General features: G+C 45.3%; 2 long non-coding RNA genes across 2 annotated transcripts; both read right to left on the bottom strand.

The window, feature by feature from the left end:
• Positions 1 to 2,158: 2,158 nt before the first annotated feature.
• LOC111938098 (uncharacterized) lies at positions 2,159 to 3,659 on the bottom strand. Its single transcript, XR_015284942.1, has 2 exons — positions 3,395 to 3,659; positions 2,159 to 2,930 (listed from the first exon to the last, which is right to left on the bottom strand). It is a non-coding gene; the product is annotated as an uncharacterized LOC111938098 (long non-coding RNA).
• A 7,138-nt stretch (positions 3,660 to 10,797) lies between these two features.
• On the bottom strand, positions 10,798 to 12,401 carry LOC111943792 (uncharacterized). The gene is made up of 2 exons (XR_015284943.1): positions 12,338 to 12,401; positions 10,798 to 11,814 (listed from the first exon to the last, which is right to left on the bottom strand). It is a non-coding gene; the product is annotated as an uncharacterized LOC111943792 (long non-coding RNA).
• Positions 12,402 to 18,496: the final 6,095 nt, after the last annotated feature.

Genomic DNA, 18,496 nt, shown 5'->3' on the forward strand with positions numbered 1-18,496 from the left:
AGACCAAACAGTGATGAGCAGCATTCTTCAGGGTTTGGTACTGGGACTGGACTGTTTAACATCTTTGTTGGCAACATGAACAGTGGGATTTTGTGCAGAAGCTGTGTTCTCCTTGAGCCTGGGTGCACTGCATTGGGAACTGCCCTAGACCAAGAAGCTGCTTCATCCCCCTGGGTTGGTTTTGCATGGCCTGGTTTTGGCAGTGAGGGGGGCCACGGAGGTGGCTTCTGTGAGAAGCTGCTGGAAGCTTCCACCATGTCTGGCAGGGCCAATCCCTGATGGCTCTGAAGATGGACATGCTGCTGGCCAAGGCTGGGGCAATTAGAGAGGTTGGTAACACCTCTGTGATAACAGACTTAAGAAAAAACCAAAACAAAGGTGGAGGCGCAGTTTTAATTCCAGATAGAGAAGAGGAGCAGGTGAGAACATGTGAGGGAAACCACATGGAGACACCAAGAGCAGTGGAGAAGGAGGGGCAGGAGGTGCTCCAGGCACCAGAGCCAAGATTGCTCTGCAGGCTGTGGTGATGACCATGGTGCAGCAGCTGTTCCCCTGCAGCCCATGGGGATCCACAGGGGATGCAGAGATCCACCCACAGCCCATGGGGGAGATGCCCCCACTGGAGCATGTGGATGCCTGGAGGAGGCTGTGATCCAGTGGGAGACCCAGTGGAGAGAGGGTCCCTGCTTCCAGGTGGGAGCAGCCTGTCCTTGGAGGGCTGCACCCCAAGGAAGAGTGACCCATGCCGCAGCAGTTTTGGGAGGACTGCTTCTCGTGAGATTGGAACCACCCTGGAGAAGTTCACAGAGAATTTTCTGCTGTGGGAGGGACCCCACGGTCTCACAGGGAAGCAGCCTCTCTCCCTGCACAGGGGAAGAAAACCTTGGGTGACAAAGTGACCCAAACCCCCACCCCCTTGTCTCCCTGTCAATGGGATGGAGGGGCTGGGGGGGGGGGGGGGGGAAAGGTGTTTTTAGGGCTTATTTTACTTCTCATTATCCTGCTCTGACATTGTTAGTAATAAACTCACTTTGTACCTCTAAGTTGAGCCTGTTTTGTCTTTGGAGTGTTTCCTCACGGTCCTTATCTCAGCTAATTTGTTAAATTTTTCTCTCCTCTGTCCATCTGTAGCAGAAAAGGTTGAGTGAGTGGCTTTCATGGGTGCCTGGTGTTTGGCCAGTGTCAAACCACAGCATCCCCACAGGTCACATTGCACTGGGAGGGTGTCTCACAGCACCAGGTTTAGTTTGCCTCTGGGGCAGAGAGATGATAAACAGGCCAGGGGCCTGGGGGATCCATGATGACTCTGTGCTGAGCTCTGGGGCTGATGGTGTTTACCTAGGTGAACTGCACTCTGCTCATCCGTGGGACTGTGTGAACAGGAGCAGGGCTTTGGGACCACATGAATAACAAAGGCAAGTTTGCTCCAAAGAGGGGAGTTCCTCACAGGAATAATCTGCTGCAGCTGCACACATTTGACCGTGTCACATTTATGTTCCTGATGACCTCTACAGATCTCTGAAAGAAGGTCTCTCATTACTGCTTTTGTCAGCAATATGCTTTGCAGTTTTTGAGATTTGATTTACCAGGATGGAGAATCTCATTTAAGTTTTGCCATAGTATTGCTCTGCTGAATCCAAAGATCAAATAAGGCAGTGCCAAGAAAACACAGCAGCATAAGGGGAAGGAGTACTCTGACAAAGAAAACTAAGAAGAAATTAAGGGAAGCATCAATAATTGAATTGAAAGTGAGGCAGCTGCTTAAAAAAATTAGACAAATTTTACCATTGGGATCAAGCATTCAGTCAATTCAAATTTATGAGAACAGTGTGTTTGATTATGTAATTTGGGCAGTAAAAGGCCACATCATCAGTATGATCAGTGTCTTGAGATACAATAAGATATGTGATATTTGGGTACAGGTTGAGAGAGGATCACAGCAATAATCAACCTGCTCACAAAGACTTTAGCTCTGGTTGAGTCAAGCCTGAACCTACTGTTACTGAACAGTGAAACTGGAAGGAGATTAAATCTTACAGGAGACCTCCATGCAAAAGGACTCAAAGTGACTGCACTAAACATTGTCTGGATACACAGAGACATCTCATCATGAAAGGGCAATATTTATCTACACTAAACAGTACATAAAACAGACCCATTGTTGCTTGCAAGAGCTTCTTTAATGGCACCAGCACAAAATGGATTAGAGACAATAGCAGAAGCCATGGTATCAAAAGGGCATTTTAAAACAATTCACAAAGAAAGTGACACAAGCAGAGGCAGAGAACTTGGTCTCAAATTTCTTGCTGGTGCTGCATCTTTCCTCAGCTTTGGAGGATCTGCATTCTAATAGGAGCGGCCAGGGCGAAGGGGACGCAAGAAGGAAAGCTTGTCATTGAAATTGATTGCCTTGTAATTTGGAAGGTTTTCACGTTCTCGAGCAAGGTATTGAATTCCACTTCCATCACTGTGCTCACACAGCAGCCAGGCACCTCTCTGGACTTTGTGGGAAGACATGATGTCATTGTCATGTCCCGCAGCCAGGTTGGTGGCTTCTCTTACCACCCTGCTCTTCCCCAGGTAGTTGGTATGCTCATAGAGAGTGATCTCAGGATTGCTCAGATCTTCAGTGATCATCTGCAGAGAACTGACCTTGTTATTCATCCTGGAACCAAGAAAGCTATGGTCTCCCTCCTCAAGTACCAGAAACTGGCCTCCATAGTTTGAATGCTCATAAGCCACCCAAGGCTGGCCAATTACTTTTGCAGAGGAGGCAAGATCATTCCAATCTGCATCTCTTAGATTGGCAATATCAGAGGTGAATTCTTTGGATAAACCCTGGAAGCCGGAACGCTCATAAAGGATGATTTTCCCCATCTCAGTAGGATTTCTAGAGTTTAAATTTCTTCCTCTAGGAACTGGATGACACCCTGCACGAATGGAAGAGAGAAAACAAGCAATGCTTGTAAGAAGCCTTTTGGAACTTGAAACAAAATTATGGACGCCCAGGAGGGAAAAAGGAAAAAATGAAATATTTTGAACAAAGAATAAACATAAAAGTAGCTGGAAAAGAGTGAGGTCATGACATGTGTGTGTTGATTTAGGTGTATTCACAAGAGTAAGATGTAAAATACTCTCACGTTCACCCTTCACAATGGTGCACCACTGGCCCCCTGCACCCTCTCCCTTGGCAAGGTTGGTTTGTCCTGCAGCAGCAGCCATCTCCTCCTCATGCCCTGCAAGATGGGTTCAGGCTCTGCACATGCACACAGCACACCCTCACGGCTCTGCTGCAGCTCTCAGCCCAACACTAAAGCCTCCTTCCCTTCCCCTGCATTTCCCTGCAGCTGCCCAAGAAACCCTTCCAGTTCTCTGTGCAGAGGGTGCCTCTTACCTTGATGGCAGTTGCAGGGCTGGGGAGAGCTGAGGGCAATTCCTCCAGTGCAGGGCTGCGCTTTGGCAAGGGCATCTCACCTCCCTGCATTTATACTTGCACAGAAGTCTTACAAAGCACCACAGTCAACGGAACTGAAAGCGTCCAATATTACCCCCAGGGATTAAAACTAATTATCCATTGTATTTTGCCTTCTATGGTCCTAAAACCAGACATCTTCTTCCTCTTGTTCAAAAGTCAGTTGAAGCATGAGTGACTTGATGAAATGGGGGAAGTTCAGTTCTTGTTTGTCCTTCTCCTCCAGAAGAAAATGGAATCAGATTAACAAAAAGGTATCAAAATCGTTTGTGACACATGTTCTGTTTCTGAATGTTACAGCTTTTGTTTTTGCTTTTCTGGGAAACATGTCTAATACACAACCTTAGTTTTACTAAGAGTTTGGTTGGGAGATATCCAGGTGTCAGAGAGGGCATTTGCATAGCCTTCTCTTTTTTCAGTTGCCTTTTCTCCTTAGCATCACAGAAACATTTATATTGGAAAAGGCCTCCAAGATCCAACCTTTGACTGAACACTACCATGCCCATTAAACCATATTGCAAATGTCACTTCTTGTGTTTTGAACACTTCCAATGATGCTGGTTCCACTGCTTCCCTAGGTAGCCCATTCTAAAGCTTAACTACTCTTGTTGTGATGTGTTCCTAATATCCAACCTGAACCTCTCCATGCACAACTGAAGGTCATTTCCCATTGTCCCTCCCTTGCCTGGTACAAAGGCCAAACCTCCACCTTGTCACAAGCTCCTTTCAGGTATTGTCAAGAGAAAATACATCTGCCATGAGCCTCCTTTTCTCCAGGATAAACGCCCCCAGCTCTCTCAGCTGTTTCTCAGCAGACCTGTGCTCCAGACCCTTCACCAGCCTTGCTGCCCTTCTCTGGCCTCACTCCCACACCTCAATGTCTTTCTTGCACTGAGGGACCCAAAATGAACACAGGATTCCGGGTGTGGCCTCACCAGTGCCCAGTACAGGGGGACAATCACTGTCCTGGTCCTGCTGGCCACATCACTGCTGATACAGGCCAGGTGCCATTGGCCTTCTTGGCCACCTGGCACAGCTGGCTCATGTTCAGCTCTCTGAAGGTGTGGATGCCCCATCCCTCAAAGGGTTCTTTAGGGTCTCTTGCAGCCCAAACCATTCTCTGATTCTGTGACATATATGATCACATATATATTTATCTATAGTAACAGATGTACATGGTACTATCATAAATAATAATCAAAACCATCAATATTGTTGTCTCAAAAGCAGAAAAAGGTCACAGCAGAGAACCCAGAAACAGGATGTAAATTTCTGGCATGGTATAACACCAGCTTCAAAGTCAGAATTTTAAAGCAGAAGCATGGCAAAAGAAACAGATACTTGCAGATATTTATTTTGCACTCAATACCGTTTTATTTTAAATAGTGCTTTATACTTTCAGTTTTGAAATTAAACACTTGAATCTGGTTAGACATGATGTTTCTTTCACAAACATGTCAAGCAGCAATCTTACTATGCTAAATAATACTCTAAACATTTTTCCAATTCGGGCTAAACTGAATGCTTCAGATAATATTTCTTTTTAATATTTTTGCTCTATCCATTTTTTTTAATTACTGCCGATGGACCACCAATGCTGTTTCTCCTCATTTTTCCATCCTCCTCAATTTTCTTCTCCAGATGGGTACAAATTACTTCCTACATCAATTATTGGTTCTCCCAAATGCCACACCATGCTCTCAGTGACTCGTACTGGAAGTCTTTAGAGTCTTTGTAGAAAACAGCATCCCATAAACTCTTCTGCTGGGAATTCTGTAGTGTGTCCCCAGGACTCAGCCCATCCTTTCTCTGGTCACTGTCTTCCAAGGTGCTTTGATCTGATTCGTTCTGTTCTGGGGTTCCTGACCAACTTCCAAGCACCAGAAACACCATCTAATGAATTACTGAATTGAATTAAACTAACAGTAAATTGCAGAATCAGCTCTATTTCTGCATTTTTAAATGACTGCCTTTGGTCACTTACCAGTAGGAACTTACTTTACAAGATCAAGCTACTGGACGTTGTGCTTCCCCTCTGCTGGTTTTGAAATTAACTCACAGGCATTCTGGACAACATTACAAATTCATCACTAGAACAGTTCTCAGAGTCAACTCTGAACCCTTGTTGCTTTGTTATTATTCAAAATATTTCTGGTTTATATTTTCACAAAATGTTTTATGTTGTCACTTTAAATTCTCATTAAAATCTACGTTTGCATAAAACGAATTTTTAGCACAAAAGTAACAGGATGTGAAGATGGATTCTCTGTTTCTTTGAATGGTTTTTAATTTCTGTTTGCATTTGTGTTGAAAGACATTATGATGTCCACTCAGAGGAAACTGTCTGCAGCAGCCCAACCACTATCACAAATAGAAGCTAGGGGAAAGTTAGAGAGAGCTCCAAGACTTGGACCACTGGGAGTTCTTGTTGGCTCTGAGAGGACGTTCCCCAGGCTTTGAGCACTGCGTGGCACAGAGCAGTGTGTGGTGCTTTGGCAGGGAAACCATGGCTGGACTTGCATTAACATCTCAGCTACTGCGGAGGCAATGACATGTGGCAGAGAGGCTGCTACAGGGCGTGGGGTCTGCAAGACCAGATAGAAGAGGCATGGGTCCTGCACCAGCCTAAACCTCAGTGTATTGTTCTGTTGAGCCTTGCTGTCTTTCTTCCTTCAGTCACCAGCTCTACAGGTGTCTCCATCTGTCCTGCTAAGATACATCTTGCTCCAGAGGCCTCCACTCATGGTGATATTTAAAGTGTGGGAAGACAAGTTATTAAGGGTATGTGGAACATGACAGTCTCTGTTTCATGAACTTTGTAAAATGAAGACAATTTCTGTTCAAGAGAAGCGACAATAGTGTGATTTGCCAGCAAAGTTTGAGCTGGAGCAGCCAGCAAGTGGGGCATGGACCTAGACTGGGATTTCAGACAGGCAGGTGACTCGTGCTGGGAGTCAAGGCACCCACAGAACACCAGTGAGAACAGTGTGTGGTGTGTGTGTGGGCTGGCTGCAAGCACCAAGCTGCACTAGCCAGGGGTAGGAGACACCCAAGTGTCCTCTGCTCAGAGAGCCCAGAGCCAGGCATGAGACTGGACAGGCTGGAGGCTCTCTGCCCTGTTGGAAGCGCCTGTGAAGGTGCTTGTGGCTGTGGAGAGTGAGGTGTGCAGATCTTCACTGGAGGGCTCCACGTGGATGATGTGGAGATGAGGAAGGAGATGGGGCTGTCTCCATTCCATTCTGTGGGAGAGCTGGCAGGGTGGGTGTGGGGTGTCTGGGGACAGCCCCTGGGTCATTTGGCCGTGTCCGTGTCCTTCCCGAGCAACAGGGGGTGCCTGTCCCTGGGTCACACAGCCCAGCCCAGCACAGGTGCCCCTGCAAGCTGGGCAGCAGCGGTGTGAAAGGCAGCCCCCGACAGAGACCCTGCCCCTGGGCTCAGCAGCTGAGCAGGAGGAGCTCCTGGGGCTGAACTCCGCTCATCCTCAGCTATCCCGACACACAGCACTGGAAAAGTGACTTGGCCAGAAAGAAACCCTGCAACTGGAGCTTTTCCACACAAAAACCAAACACCCTGGTGTAACTTTACTCTTCTTTCCTTTTACTTTCAGTCCTTATCAGCTCTTTGTAGAAACTACCATGGGCTTTCTCAGAAAAGCATCTTGTGTGTTGCAATCCTGCAGATCCACAGATGTTCTCTCAGTTCTCTTTTTCTTCCACTTGTAGTTGGATGGGATTCTACTTCTACTCTCTTGAAAGCAGGAGAGACACATCCTGAAAAATTCCCTTCCAAAAAACCCCATATTCACCAAGAAAGTCCCAAACACTCAACTGAGGAGAGACAAATTGCAGGGACACATTAATTGCTGAGCACAAGGACAATGCAGAGGAGCTCATTAGACCCCCTGAGTCAATGTCAGTGCACAGAAACCCCCAGCAGGACAGCATCAGTCTGACAAGGCTGAGTCAAGGGGATGGACAAGGGAGGGGCGTTCATTGTCTTTATTTATAGCAGGATTCCTGAGGAGCAATATGGCTCAGGAAATACTGGGATTTGCCAGTCTTGGTCCTTCCATGATGAGCTGGAATGATCCAGCGAGCCAGGAGGATTGTAGGATTGGTGGATAACTGAAATTGGAAGTGACCTCTGGTTGCCATTGGGTCCAGTCAGCTGCCTATCACAGGGACAGCTGTGAGGTGAATTAAGTTTGCTGGTGGCTTTATCCAGTCATTATGACTGAGTATGGAAACTACACAACATTGGAACACAAGCCCTGTGAGGAGTGACTGAGGCAGCTGAGGTTGTTTAGCTTGGAGAAAAGGAAACTCAAAGGTGGCCTTATCACCCTCCACAACTCACTGAAAGGTGGCTGTAGTCAGGTGGGGGTCGATTGCTTTCTCCAGGCAGCAGCTGACAGAACGAGAGAACAGAGTCTTAAGCTGCACCAAGGGAAATATAGGTTGGATATTAGGAAGAAGTTTTATATGGAAACAGTAATAAATTATTTGAATTGTCTACCAGTGGAGGTGGTGGAGTCACCACCCTGGATGTGTTTAAAATGATTGGATGTGGCACTCGGTGCCATGGTTTATTTGAGGTGTTAGGGCACGGGTTGGACTCAATGACCTTGAAGGTCTCTTCCAACTGAGTGATTCTGTGATTCTCTGGTCTCTAGCGTTGTGATTTAAAATTAGCTGACCTCATCCAGAAAATGTTTTTCAGCCATGGAAAAGACAAGGCTAAGGGAAGTGCACAGCAAAAGGACACAAGGAAAAGAGTCTTATCTGGAAACAGGGAAGCTCTTACTAAAAATAAGAAAAAAATATGACTCTAAGGGGTTTTCAAGACTGGCAGAAGGGCCATACACTCTGGAGAATCTCCATGCTTGCAGTTGTTCAGCAATCTCTTGAAGATGGCCATGCATAACCTGATAATGTTTGGAGGTAGCTCTGCTGCGAAGAAGGCCTTGGACTAGGTAATCCCTTATTGAATAAATAAATCTTTCTGTCAGTAATTCTAAGGAAGATGTAAAAGCCTTTGTCACGTTCTGCCTGACTTCATCCTTTATTGAATTTCAATGAAAATGTGTCATCAAGTCATGTGTACAATAACTTTGATTATTTCTTGGACCTTTATAAATATCATTTCCCAACATCTGACTTGTCTCCCAATTCTTCTACAGGCTCTCAATCATTACAAATGTTTCTACTACCAAGGAAATACAAAATGTGCAGCAGAGTGCAATATGTTACACCTTAAAGTGAGACATTGCAAGAAGCTTCAGGTCATAGTGACAGAAACTGAGAAAGAACATCAACAAGGATGTGCTTAAATCTTTTTTTTTTCCCCTTTGTATGAAAGCACTCCATAATCTTGAATTCCTTCCACATATGTGGTGTTCTTTCACTGTTCTTCACAACCTTCAGATGTTACCCACTACGTGCCCAAGAAGCAGCTAAAAGACACGATTCTTCTACCCTTTAATGCCACAACCTTAAACCATCCAGCCTTAGCTGTAAAAATTCTAAGTCTTTAGCAGAGACTTCTGTCTACACAGCCCTACACAATAGGATAGGGTAGATTTCCTCCCCAGTCACCCTTGGAAAACACAGGATTTTGCTGGTACTTGGAGCTATATAGACTCACTGTGCTGATATTCAGAATTTAGAAGTGTTGCAAAAGAGGTACTGTAGATGTAGAAAGAGGAATATGAAACTAAGAGACTGGAATCTGAAACCATGACAAGGTTCACAGTATTGTTGAATTTGCACATCCTAGAATCACAAAATCACAGAATGATTTTGGCTGGGAGAGGTTTCAAACACCACCTTGTTGCAAACCCCTGCCATGAGCAGGGAGCCCTTGCACTAGACCAGGTTGTTCAAAGGCCCATCCAACCTGGCCTTGGAGGGATGGAGCATGCACTGCTTCTCTGGGCAACCTGTGCCAGTGACTCATCACCCTCATCACAAAAATATGCTGCCCAATGTAGAATTGAAATCTCCCCTCTCCAGGTTTCAAAGGCCCCAGTAAAAACCTGCAGAGCTGCATGCAATACTCCAGGTGGGATCTCACCATGGTGGATCACAGGGGAGGAAGCCCCTCCCTTGACCTGCTGACTACACTTTTGGCAGCCCAGGATACACTTGGCTTTCCAGGCTGCCAGCTGACAGTGCCGGGTCATGTCCAGTTTTTCATGCAGCAGTGTCCCCAGTTCCTTCTCAGCAGGGCTGCTCCCAGTCCACTCATCCCCCAGCCTGATCTGATCCTGCACATCAGGAGGTCAGGCCTTGGCTGAAGCTGTGCTGGCTGTCCCCAGTCACCCCCCTGTCCTCCGTGTGCCTCCAAATGCCAGCACAGAAGTGAAAAATGCAGGAAGTAATTTGGCATGGGGAATTGTCAGCCACACAGCCGTGAAGGGCCTTGTCAGGATGGGTGGAAAGCAGTAACAACTGGTGTCCCTCAAGGGTCCCCACTGGCACCAGCCGTGCTCCATCTCCCTCAGGGGCACAGGCAGTGGGATCCAGGGCACCCTGGGCAGGGCTGCAGGTGACTCGGAGCTGGGGGCTGTGTTTGATGAGCTGAGGGAAGGCACCGTGCAGAGGGGCCTGGGCTGCTGCAGCTCCATGGGCACCCCATGAGCTTCAAAAAGGCCAAGTGCAGCTCCTGTCTGACCTGCCCAGCGAGCAGAGCAAGGAAATCAGGGCAAACAGGAGGTCAGCACAGAGGGAGATAAACACTGCAGCGCAGAGCTGCCATGGGACAGCTGTCACAAACCACAGCTCAGGGCGTGCAGCTGTCATTAGGCAGTGATGGAGGAGACCCTGCTCATCCAGGTGAACTTGCACATGGCAAAACAGAGCATGGAATACCTTGTCATCCCTCCTCCCTTATCAAGAAGGTTTAAAAACTCAAGATAGTTGTTTCCAATGGGATCAGCCAATCAGTCAGCTCAAAGTTAGGAGACCTTACTGGTTGATGATGTGATTTGGGCAGTGCAAGACTGTATCACCAGCATGATCCACCACTCTGATTGATTGTATGTGGTACAATCAAACAGCTGATATTTAGGAACAGTCTGCATGGGAGAGTTTGGCCAGGATCACAGCAATTGTCCATGTGCTCATCCAGATTTTAGCACTGGTTGAGTCAAGCCTGAACTCACTGTTACTGAAGAGTGAAACTGGAAAGAGACACAATTCCCCAGGAGACAGCCATTGAAAAATATGCAAGTGACTGTATGAACCATTTTCTGGATACACAGAGATATCCCACCACAAAAGAGTAATATTTATCTGTTCTAAAGATGCATAAAACTGACCCACTGCTAATTGTAAAAGGTTTTTTAATGGCACCAATGCAAAATGGATTACAGACAATGGCAGAGGCAACAGTACTTTTGTAAAACAAATTAAAAAGAAAGCTATGCTGGCCCTCCACTTACATTTTCTGTTTCACTTAGCAACAGAGACAACATACAATGCTTCAGCATTCCATAGTACAGGACTTTGGAATGCCAGCTGAGGGTGCATTAGGTTACACATCCCTGGCATGTCTCTTAGCTTGGACACTTTCATATGATCAAGCATTTCATTTATGGGGCAGGAGAAGAGTGCAAGGCAGGATAGAGAAGTAAAGATCTGCAGCGCAGCACAGCTGAGAGCTCCCAGGGGAAAAAAGACTACACAAGCAGAAGGAGAAATCTAGATCTCAAATTTCTTGCTGGTATTGCATCTTCCTCAACTTTGGAGGATTTGCATTCTAATAAGAGCGGCCAGGGCGAAGGGGACGCAGGAAGGAAAGCTTGTCATTGAGGTAGATTGCAGAGTAATGTGGAAGATTATCTTTTTCTCGTGCAATGTATTGAATTCCACTTCCATCACTGTGCTCACACAGCAGCCAGGCACCTCTCTGGACTTTGTGGGAAGACATGATGTCATTGTCAAATCCTGCAGCCAGGTTGGTGGCTTGTCTTATTACCCTGCTCTTCCCTTGATAGTTGGGATGCTCATAGAGAGTGATCTGGGGATCATGCAGATCTTCAGTGATCATCTGCAGAGAACTGATCGTGTCATTCATGCTTCTACCAACATAGTCATGTTCCCCCTCCTCAAGTACCAGTAACCTGCCTGTATAATTTATGTGCTCATAAGCCACCCAAGGCTGGCCAATTACTTTCACTGAGGAGATAATATCATTAAAATCCAAACGTCCCAGATTGGAAATGTCAGAAGTGATTTCTCTGGACACACCCCTGAAGTTGGCATGCTCATAAATGATGATTTTTCCCATCTCAGTAAGACTTCTGAGGGTGAGAGTTCTTGCTGTAGGGCTTGGAGGACAGTCTGCACAAAAGGAAGACAGAAAACAGGCAATGCTTGTAAGAAGACTTTACACAAAATGATGGAGAGCATGTGGAAATAAAGAAAATGTAAAACATTTTTAACAATGAATAAATGTAACAACAGCTGGAAAATGGTGAAGGCTTTACGTAGTAGTTTGTATTTGGAGGGAAAAAGTTAAATGAGATACGTGACCACAACTGCCCACTTTTAATTAGTTGTGTGTGTTGATTTAGGTGTATTCCCAAGAGTAAGATGTAAAATACTCTCACGTTCACCCCTCACAATGGTGCACCACTGGCCCCCTGCACCCTCTCCCTTGGCAAGGTTTGTTTGTCCTGCAGCAGCAGCCATCTCCTCCTCATGCCCTGCAAGATGGGTTCAGGCTCTGCACATGCACACAGCACACCCTCACGGCTCTGCTGCAGCTCTCAGCCCAACACTAAAGCCTCCTTCCCTTCCCCTGCATTTCCCTGCAGCTGCCCAAGAAACCCTTCCAGTTCTCTGTGCAGAGGGTGCCTCTTACCTTGATGGCAGCTGCAAGGCTGGGGAGAGCTGAGGGCAATTCCTCCAGTGCAGGGCTGCGCTTTGGCAAGGGTATCTCACCTCCCTGCATTTATACTTGCACAGAAGTCTTGTGCAACACCCCATTCCTCAGAACTGGGAAGTGGTACCATGCCCAGGGATCAAAATTCATTAACTCTAGGGAACATCCTAGATTAGATGTTCCTAAAACCAGAAATTTTCTTCCTCTCGTTTAAAAGCTATTGAAGTGCAGGTAACTTGATGAAATGGGGGAAGTTCAGTTCTTGTTTGTCCTCCTCCAGAGGAAAATGAAATCACAGTAATAAAAGGGTATCAAAGTATTTTGTGACACATATTGTAGAATGTTTCTGCCAGTTGGAGTTTACCTTATTTATTTTCTGGGAAGAATATTGAATACATAACCTTAGTCCTCATAAGAGTTTTGATGGAAGATATCCAAGTGACAGTGATGACATTCACAAAACATTTTTGTGTTTCTTCTCCCTCTTCCCCTTACAGTATCATCACAGTATAATCAATGTTGGATAAAGCCACCAAGATCTTAAAATGCCTTCAAACAAATGCTACCATGCCCACTAAACCATATTGCAAAGGCCCATTTCCACTTGTGTTTTGAATATTTTCAGGGATGGTGACCCTACCATTTCCCTGGGTAGTCCATTCCAAAGCTTATCCGTCTTTTAGTGAAGAAATGTTTCCTAACAACCAACCTGAACCTCTCCATGCACAACTGAAGGCCATTTCCCATTGTCTCACTACTAATTGTCTGGAGAAGAGAGAAACCCCTGCCTTGCCACAAGCTCCTTTCAGGTATTGTCAAGAGAAAACATATCTGCCATGAGCCTCCTTTTCTCCAGGATAAACACCCCCAGCTCTCTCAGCTGTTTCTCAGCAAACCTGTGCTCCTGACCCTTCACCAGCCTTGTTGCCCTTCTCTGGCCTCACTCCCACACCTCAATGTCTTTCTTGCACTGAGGGGCCCAAAATGAACACAGGATTCCGGGTGTGGCCTCACCAGTGCCCAGTACAGGGGGACAATCACTGTCCTGGTCCTGCTGGCCACATCACTGCTGATACAGGCCAGGTGCCATTGGCCTTCTTGGCCACCTGGCCACTGATGGCTCATGTTCAGCCCTCTGAAAGTGTGGATGCTCCATCTCTCAAAGGGTTCTTTAGGGTTTCTTGCAGCCCAAACCATTCTCTGATTCTGTGACATATATGATCACATATATATTTATCTATAGTAACAGATGTACATGGTACTATCATAGATGATAATCAAAAGCACCAATATTGTTGTCTCAAAACCAGACAGAAGATCACAGTGGAGAACCCAGAAACTGGGGGTGAATAGGGACCAACTGGTATGGTGTAAAACCAGCTTCAAAGTCAGAATTTTAAAGCAGAAGCAAGGCCAAAGACCACCATAGATCTTTGCATATATTTATTTTGTACAAAATACTAAATATTGTAAATGCAGCCTTATACTGGCAGTTTTGAATGTAAACACATGAATCTGGTTAGACATGGTGGTTTTTTCCATATTACTGTGCTAAATATGACTCCAAACATTTCCCAATTCAGTCTGAAGTAAATGCTTCAGATAATCCTTCTGCAGCCTGGGCTCAGCAGCTGAGCAGGAGGAGCTCCTGGGGCTGAACTCCGCTCATCCTCAGCTATCCCGACACACAGCACTGGAAAAGTGACTTGGCCAGAAAGAAACCCTGCAACTGGAGCTTTTCCACACAAAAACCAAACACCCTCGTGTAACTTTACTCTTCTTTCCTTTTACTTTCAGTCCTTATCAGCTCTTTGTAGGAACTACCATGGGCTTTCTCAGAAAAGCATCTTGTGTGTTGCAATCCTGCAGATCCACAGATGTTCTCTCAGTTCTCTTTTTCTTCCACTTGTAGTTGGATGGGATTCTACTTCTACTCTCTTGAAAGCAGGAGAGACACATCCTGAAAAATTCCCTTCCAAAAAACCCCAAATTCACCAAGAAAGTCCCAAACACTCAACTGAGGAGAGACAAATTGCAGGGACACATTAATTGCTGAGCACAAGGACAATGCAGAGGAGCTCATTAGACCCCCTGAGTCAATGTCAGTGCACAGAAACCCCCAGCAGGACAGCATCAGTCTGACAAGGCTGAGTCAAGGGGATGGACAAGGGAGGGGCGTTCATTGTCTTTATTTATAGCAGGATTCCTGAGGAGCAATATGGCTCAGGAAATACTGGGATTTGCCAGTCTTGGTCCTTCCATGATGAGCTGGAATGATCCAGCAAGCCAGGAGGATTGTAGGATTGGTGGATAATTGAAACTGGAAGTGACCTCTGGTTGCCATTGGGTCCAGTCAGCTGCTTATCACAGGGACAGCTGTGAGGTGAATTAAGTTTGCTGGTGGCTTTATCCTGTCAGGTCTTGAAAAGCCCTAAGTGTGTAAACTATGTAAGTTCTCTGGGTGGTGTGATTTAAAATTTTCTGACCTTATGAAAATGGTGATTCTCACTATGTGAGTTTGAAGCTCTTTGGTTTGGTTTATGTCTCTCACATTTTTGTACTCCCACAATATGAACTCTGAAACGTTTAGCTCCATCTCCTCAGTAACTTGCTTGTAAGTATTGGAAAGCTGCTATTAGGTCTCACCAAAACATTTTCTCCCAGCTGAACAAGCCCTGTTCCCCAGCTTCTCCTACCAGGGCAAGTACAGCAGTCCCCTGACCTTCTCCATGGCCCTGCATTGAACTCTCCCAGTTTACCAATATCTTTTCATGCTACATCTTCCAGAACTGGATGCAGTGTTCTAAATGCTGCCAAAAAAAGCAATGAGCCTCTTAATCTGCTGACTTAGGCTCCTGTTAGTACAGCCCAGGATGCTCCCAGTCATTTTTGCTGCCAGGGCAGACTTGGTTCATGTTCAGCTTGGTGCCTACAAAAACTACAAGGTCTTTTTCAGCAGAGCTGCTCCCCAGCCAGTCAGTCCTCAGCATGTGTCATTGCAAGGGCTTCTTCCTTCCCAGATGCAGGAGTTTGTCCGCTTCAAATTTCATAAGGGTCCTTGTCAGCCCATTCCACCTGCCTTCAAGACCCTTTTGGCTGGCAGCTCTGCTGTCAAGGGGGTGTCACAGGTAAGTTTCTTAAACAAGCACCCCCTCACCTCCTGCAGCATATGTGTCTTAGTCATAAATGTATGGGGAGTGCAAGTCTCCATCTTAGGGGCATGAGGAGAAGTGTCCTAGTGAACAAGCAACCAAAGAAATGAAATCTATGGAGCTGGAAAAGAGCAGCCCCAAAAAGGGTATTGGTCCTGTATATCGAGAGAGGAATAGAATCTGCAAGAAATAGTGTCAGGGCTCTGTTGTTTCAGCCCATGGGTGACCTGTCCTTTTTATGTTAAAGATTGAATAACTAAGGTGTCTGAACTATTTTATCAGCAGGGGAGATCCTGCTGATCTATGGAGTAACAAACATGAAGATCCAAGTGGGAATGCAGTAGCCTGGTGGAAGAGTCCACAGTTATTAGGGAGTTTCCCAACTGACAGAATTATCAGTAATAGGATCCCAGGAGAAAGATACTTCATCCATGAAATTCAGAAAGATATTTTTGCCAGATGTCTTCTCTCAATATCTTCTTCTAGGATAAAGGTTCTCTCTCTTACAAAGCAGCAGTGCAGAACTTTCAATGATTTTGACACTAACACTAATGAAATGTGAGACTAATTAGTCTTTTCAAACTAGCATTTGAAAAATCCAATGGTTGAAAAGTGACAACACTGTACAGATAAAATCCTGTGTGACTTGGGTCTACACCCAAAGGGGTTAAGAGGCCTATCAAAAGTTTTAGGTGCACTCTGTTGCCTCAGCCCGACCAACAGCTCACACACAAGCCACCCTGCTCCCCTGCCCACCCAAAGAGTGTGCACACAGTCTTGTGTTTATCTGACAAGGGGCCAGCTTGAGCTGCTGTGTCTGTGGGGCACAGCACTGCCCTAAAGGCAGGTGTCTTGGGTCCTGGAGTTGTGTGTAGGTGTTAGTAGGGAACAGTCAGTGTAACTTTTCTCTAAAAAATTCTTTTTCTCTTTTCTGATTCTGCTGCACTTCTTCTGTATTTTTCTTTCTCTTCCTGGATTTCTCAGCCTCCTTTGGACTGAATTCTTTTGGGATCCTCTCTCATGGGGAGCTCTGCTTATCTCAGTTCTTCTGATTAGAAGAAAACTCCTGAGCTCGTTAGAATCTTGTTTCTCGTGTTTATTAGAAGATCATCACAAAACTTGGCAGGTCTCTCCAGACTAGCTACACAAGCCTAATTCTTTTCAATCTGGTACATTTCTTTCTTCTGATGGTACAACAAGGCTTTGTGGCACACTTTGTGTCTGATGCACAAAATGGCTCTGAACAACGCCGTTCTTTTATCTTTATACCTATTTTAACCCGATTAACAATAGACATGTATAATATTTTTCTTAATGACCCATCATCTGTATGCTGCACTGTGGCATTTTCTGTCCAATCACTTACTATTACCCAAAAACCTCTAGAAGAAGAACATGAAGAAGAAAGAAGAAGGGACAAGAGACAACTCGTCAACAATCCTCCGTCTTGTCTCCTGTTCTCTAAACTAACTTTTTTACCCAACGACTTAAGAAAACTTTCTAATCTACACACTTACACTTTAAGCTTTTTCCATCTAATTTAACAGTTGTTTTCATGTATCACCATGAAAACATGCTCATGAATTTCATGTTACATGAAATTCAGTGTTTTTCTGGATCTAAGAACTAAGTATCAGAAACAAGGGCACACACTCTGTATCCCAGACTCCAGCAGTCAGGGTGCTGGGAGCAGCTGATTTATGGCAGGATTCATTAGCTCAGGTGCAGCCTCACACCGGCATGTTGCATCCATTTGGGCTCCAGAGCAGTTTTCTCTGCCACGCTGCACTGCCATGTGGAAGCCAGCCCATCAGCACCGCTGAGGCCAGGCTCCCAAATTGTGTGGGCTCCCTGGGCTCCCTTGGCTGGGTCATGAGAGTGCCTCTGTTGGTGCCTTAGCAAGGAAAGTCCTGAACATGTCTGTCCTGTAAAGCCTGTAAAGCACCCTGCAGACAACCTGTCCTCAGAAAGGTGGGAAGAATAATTACTATTTTGCGGGCAGAACCAACCACAGAACAAGATCAGACTGGTTTAGCTCACTGCCAAATATAAAAATTAGGCCCAAGGTCAGACCTTGTCTGCCAGGAAAGCAGATGACAAGCAGGCATACCTGCTTCCTGTACTCTGTAATATCTGTGCAGGATGCTAACAGCTGACTGCTAAAAGACAAGAGGTATCCAAAGCTGTGCTCCCTTGTCACCCAGCTGGTTTTAATGCCAAGGTTCCACCTGCAAGCATAATGAAGTCTTCACACACTGTTCAATGATGAAAGCATGGTCAGAACACAGCACTGGAATGCCTGGTCACCTGTCATTGTTCCCTGTAATTTAAAATTATATTTGAATATTTAGATTATTTCGTTCTTGTTAAGCTGAAAAATTCATTTTGAAGTATTTGTGCCACTTTGTTTTGACCCATTTGCTGAGAAACTTGTATTTTCAAAAAGCCTCTTCTGAACACAGTTCTTTGAAATTATTTTTTTTCTGAAACTCGGAATTCCTCAGACAATATTGGTTCCCAGCTCTGCCAGTGAACTGATGCATGATAACTGAAACCCCAGTATGTTTTTTGGCAACAAGATCAAATTTGACAGTGTAAGGGATCCCATCACTGACAAGAGAGAGTGAATTTGAGATTAAACTATACTCTTCCACATCATGTTTGGACAAATACTGATTAACTAGAGAGCTTTTGAGGCAGAGGAGCTGGATTTGTGAGGAGCAAAATTCCCACCCAATTTTTCTGCCCGTCATAAGAGAATTCAGGTTTCCCAGATCCCAGTCTTCAAGAAGAGAGATTGCAGAGGACCAAGTTCATCAGATATGATATGATATGATATGATATGATATGATAAATATATTGTATGTTTCATATTTTATATTACATACTATGCATTATAGAGCACATACAATGTGTCATATATAAATCATCTATTATGTATTTCAGAAATCACATGTCATATACTTTATCTGTTATATGTGATATT

This window comes from Cyanistes caeruleus, chromosome 3, assembly GCF_971803275.1.
Source record: "Cyanistes caeruleus chromosome 3, bCyaCae1.hap1.1, whole genome shotgun sequence".
NCBI lineage: Eukaryota > Metazoa > Chordata > Aves > Passeriformes > Paridae > Cyanistes > Cyanistes caeruleus.